The sequence below is a fragment of the Cheilinus undulatus genome, linkage group 3 (genome assembly GCF_018320785.1).
Source record: "Cheilinus undulatus linkage group 3, ASM1832078v1, whole genome shotgun sequence".
Classification (NCBI taxonomy): Eukaryota; Metazoa; Chordata; class Actinopteri; order Labriformes; family Labridae; genus Cheilinus; species Cheilinus undulatus.
Genome location: NC_054867.1, coordinates 32,344,514 through 32,350,027, shown reverse-complemented (window position 1 = coordinate 32,350,027; position 5,514 = coordinate 32,344,514).

Sequence of the window (5,514 nt, the reverse complement as noted above, 5' to 3'; positions counted from 1 at the left end):
TAGAACACAACTAATGTTATCATTCAGCCACCCTCTTGCTAATGTAACCATGTGGTAAAATAATACGTTTTATCAACTTCAATATGTTATGGTTATACTTTGTTAATGAATGAAAATGTCAATGTTCATTGTTGTTTTCTTATGTATCTGATGTCGTTCTGTCACAGAAATGATGGCAAGAATGATGGTGGCCACTAGGTGGCAGTTTGGAGTAACAATAAGGCCACTCCGCCAGCGTGTGAGGGTCTTTCTTCCTGTTTATACCTCACGTGGCGACCTGGAGATTTGCCAGAATGTCTGCGCTGTTATCTGTGCTTAATAGAAGAAGAAAGCAGTAAGTAAACATAGACATCTTGTTAGACACAGGCGGCAACCTCCAGTCCTGAAAAATTAAGCCAAAGCAGAAGTGTAAAAAATTGCAATACAGCAAGTGTCCACTTGAGGCTGGCTGCAGGAACACTGGAAGTCCTGTCTGAACACCTGATAAAAGGCTGGTTTTTATACTAGAAATAAACTGGTTTACTGCCTGGTTCAAAAAATCAAATGTTTCTCATTAGCTCATGTCTTCATGTACTCTCACTGTACGGAGGGTGAATTTTTTTTGTACCAAAATGGTTTAGTTTATATTGAGGGAAAAATCTCACTGCTGACTGATTGGCGCCTCTCATTCGATTGACAGATAGTGCAACAGGCAGAAACTACGTTTCTGTCAACCAGAATGCTAGCTAGCTAGAGCTGACAGGAAGTTGACCTTAGTTGGCGGGCCGTTCAGTTGATCCAAATTTCGGCTGAGACCACAATTTTAATATGGAAGCCGTGGCAGATTTGCTTCAAAAGTTGTTTTGAGTCCGTCTATGGTAATCAGACGTCTGACGTCACACAGGGTTTGTCCAAATTCTTTCTACAGTCCATGGTTAGACATCACTGTATCACTAATTGCAATTGTAACTAGATGGTGTTTTAGGCTCTGCTGAATTTAATTGTTTGGGATTCTGTGTGACATTTGGCGAGCAGGCTACTTTGTGTTACATTCCATTAGCCATCTCAAACAGCACATGTGATACATACAGGTGATGTACTTTAAGGGTAAAAAATATTGCATATTTCACATTTACATTTTATTGTTATTTGAAGGCAAAGACTTAGTAAAAAGGAATTCCATGCAAAGATTTATGGACCGGCTGAATTGTAAATGTACTTTGTATCTCGTGCACATTTGATGAGGAACCGTATTTATCAGCATGATATAAAACGCAGTCATATTAACCACTTCAGTATGAAATATATATATTTTTTTATCTTATCTGTTGATTGCTGTGAGATTGTTTTAGCCATGTCAGAGATATTTAACCATTTTAGTGAACATTTATATGGAATGATTGGACACAAAGCGAGATATTTAACACATAAACAACCATTTAAATGGCTAAACAAGTTAGCTTAGCTTGACTTGTTTGGCAGTTCATATGTCCTTATAAGAAATATATGCTGCTCTCCTAAAAAGCCAACTTCACTTAATTATTGACATTCAATATTTGTCCTGTTGACCCTGTTATTCCCCAAACACATACTCCCCCTCCCTAGTGGCTTCAGGTAGTTTATCAGGTTTATCATCTGTGAAAAAGTGTAAAAAGAATATGTTTTGTTTTAGTTTTTGTTCTTTAAAAGTAAGCTTTTATGCTAACCTGAAGCTCAGTGAGAATGTAAAGCTTTTTCAGTTGTTAACTGAGTAGTTTGTGCACACTCAAACAACTAACTTGCGTTGTTGTCAAAAAATTAAATCCCAGCTACAGTAACTCCATAGTTATTGTGTTCTGTGTGGCATCAAATTCCACAGGTAACATTAACAATTGCATTAGGGCTGTCAGCATTCATGCATCAGCTGCATTTAATTATGGCCCTTAATTAGTGCATAAATGTTTTAATTACATATTTTGATGTCCCTTTCAGCACACTTTGGTTAAGCCACTGTTATGTCTTGCTGCAGCCACAGTGATGTAGTAGAAGTATAACACTAATGCCCTAATATCTCATTTTTATTAATTAAAAAAAAAAAAAAAACTCATTTACAGCTGAGTGGGAAAAAAGTAGTCTACACCTTGTGTTATCAAATATTTCACTTTTTCCAAAATCAAAATGAAACAAAAACACTTTTAAATGCAAAATAGTGGAATTTAAAAATGCATAAAAAGAGAGATTCTATTTCATTTTAAAACAAAACTTTTTTCCCTGTGGACAAGCAGTCCTCTCTGACGTCTACTAAGTTGCTTTTCCTCCAAACATATGCTAAATCAAAAAAGTTACACATATACACATAAACTTTGGTATTTTTTTCCTAAGATTTATTATTTTTAAAAATTTAAAAAAACTCTAAAATACTTTGTTACAATAGGAGGTCACTTGGGTTGATGTGCTGTTAGTGCACAACAATAGCCCACAGTGTAATATGGCTTCAGTAGTGAGAGAGTGATTCCTTCCAGGAATTTTTAAAGTCAAAAGCTGAATTTCCTGCAATCTGTTGAATGTTTACTATCAGTATCAAAGATATCTGCTAATCTCACCATTTATCAGACTGTAGAGTTGTTCTTTCTTGTAGATCAGAACATGTGAGTTTTAGATTTGTTTGTTTTCCCTCTCTTCCTTTCTTAGCAGCTACATCATTCCTCAGGCCCCTGCTCAGTGTCCACCTCCCCCCACCATCACAGTCCTTACAGTACCAACACTCCCATGACAGCCTTTATACTGTGAGCTCAGCATGCACAGAGGATGAGCACGCCTGCCTGTTTCACCCCTGAGACTAAATTCAATCTGACAGCTGGACTGAGTAGCTGCTACTCCAGATGTTCTGTACATGTCTGACCAGCAAATTCCTAGCTGTCAACAATACTTTCAAGGACTCATCTCAAGATTCGCTCTAGCGGATCTCTTGTTTCTGTGAATTCAGTCTCAGTTTGTGTATGTGCTGGTTTCTAAAGGTTGAAAGAGCTGGTGGAGTGACACCACTCGGCGTACGGCGACTGCACACTCTTGAGGTCCTTCGGTCTAGCACTAACATCAGCAACGAAGCTCTCCAAACCTTTTAAACATTAATAATTGACTGATGTTCTCTGCCCTTCAACTAGAGTGTGTACACATTAAATGTTGATGCTCTCCACAGGAGTGCAACACAAAGGCCAGTGTGGAAAAAACACCTTTTTCTTCATAAATAAATACTGGCTTGTTTTTGTTTATTCACTTTAAAGGCAGTATTATGCCTTTGTTTGGAGGGGCATCACTTTAGTCTGACTTCAGGTTGGAAGCTTTATTGTCCATATCATACAAATTTAACTGATTAACTAATCCTTATCACAGCTGTGATGAAGATGGGATTAGTTTGAACAGCTCAAGGGCTGTTTCAAGGTCAAGAAAGACCTTTGTATTGTAACTTTGAATCCTAGATGGGAGAATGATCCTTAAAGTTCTTGTGAAATCAGAACAGAATAGATGTTAAAGGGTTTTCTAGCACACATTTTGCATGCAATAGTGACAAGTAACTTCATAATGTGTATGAGTTTCATTTGTTGGAAAATTTGACTTATTCTGCAGTCTGGAGTGCTTTCTAATTTTGGTACAATGGCATAGTTAAAATTTTATCCGCTAGCCAGTCTAAGACTATTAATTCTGCTGGTTACAGTCCAAAACACAGCGCCCACAAGTGATTAGGTATTCAATTCTTATAACCTATTTTGGTTTTGACTGCAGCTTTCTTTCAAGATTTTCTCACAACACGAAAGTATCACCATCACAGTTTAGGATAGGATGTGTTGATAGCTCTATATGCTAATCAAACAGCTACCTCCTCTAAGGTTTTACTTAAAAAAAAAAAAAAAAAGAACTCGTTTTGGCCACTTGATCACCATAGAAATATGTTGTGGCTGGCATATCAGAAAACAACTACCTGGGTACAGTGACAGTAAATCAGGCGCAACATGTTCATAAAGTCATGTTTGTGCTCACTAAAATAATTCTGCTTTTCCACCTGGTTCAGTTTTCATCTAATCATAAAGAAAATACATGCAGCTGTTCAGCAGCTACAGTGCATTCAGAAAAGACCCCCTTTACTTTTTTTACAATTTTGTTATGATGCAGCCTGATGCTATATTTTTTCTGAAAATATTTTAAAAATAAAAAAACTGAAACATGACATTGACAACAGTATTTAGACCCTTTACTCTACTGAGTTGGAGCACCTTTGGCAGCCATAATAGCCTCGAGCTGTTTTGTATATGACCCGACAAGCTTTGCACACTTGCATTGGGGGATTTTTCTTTGCAAATCCTTTTAAGCTCAGTCAGGTTGGGTGGGAACCGGCGTTGGACAGCTATTTCAGGTCTTTACAAAGATGTTCGATAGGGTTCATTGTCATGATTCTGGCTGTGCCATTCTTGCACATTAACAGAGTTGTCCCTAAGCCACTCCTGTGTTGTCTTGTCTATGTGCTTAGGGTCGTTGTTGTGTTGGGAGGTGAACCTTGGGCCCAGTCTGAGGTCTTAAGTGATGCGGAACAGGTTTTCATTGAGGATATGTCCCTCAACCCTGACCAGTCTCCCAGTCCCTGCTGCTGAAAAACACCCCCACAGCATGATGCTGCCACCATGCTTCACTGTTGGGATGGTATTGAGCAGGTGATGAGTGTCTGGTTTTCTCGAGACATGAAGTTCGGAAATGAGGCCAGACAGATGAATCTTGGTTTCATCAGACCAGAGAATCTTGTTTTTTTTTCAGTCTTCTTTTTGCAAACTTTCATTTATCTTGCACTGAGGAGATGCTTCCATCTTGCCACTCTGCCATAACACCCACCGTGTCAAATGCACTACTTTGGCTTACACATATGAAAAGGAGTGTGAGGCAGTTCACACTTATTCAGTCCTGGCCCTCATCCACAATTCACTGATTGTGAGCGCAGCTATGCCAAAATAATGCTAGTAAAATGACTAACATTGATAATAACAGCTATGAAAAGAATAGCTGTTATTAACAATGTTAGAAGAAAATAATGATCACACCAGTTGAAACCAAGCAGTTCCTGTCAGCAGAGACTCCTCAGTAACAATCCATCTGGTTTTAATATTACAGTATAATTATCCAAGTCTTTCGAATAAAGTTTTTGGGTGATACATCTTCACAGTACCATCTGAATTAAAGTTCCTTAGTTAAAGCTTAATTGACAATAACTAGAATATCTGTCACATTAAAATAGATCCGGAACACAGTCATGGTATAAACTCCCAGCAGATACCCTGGAGAGACCGACTCAACTTCTTTTCATGATGCACTAGAAATTCAACAAGGATCAGCTAAAAAGAGATGAATCAAATGAACTTCATTTGACCCTGCCATAAAAATTCATTATTAATTAGAGTCACAGTCCACAGGGAGCCAACTGACTTTATCATCACACCTTAATCCAGCCTTTTCTCATCTTCTATCCACATTTATTAAAGCCAGAAAGTTGTCAGCAGTGCCATGCTAAAA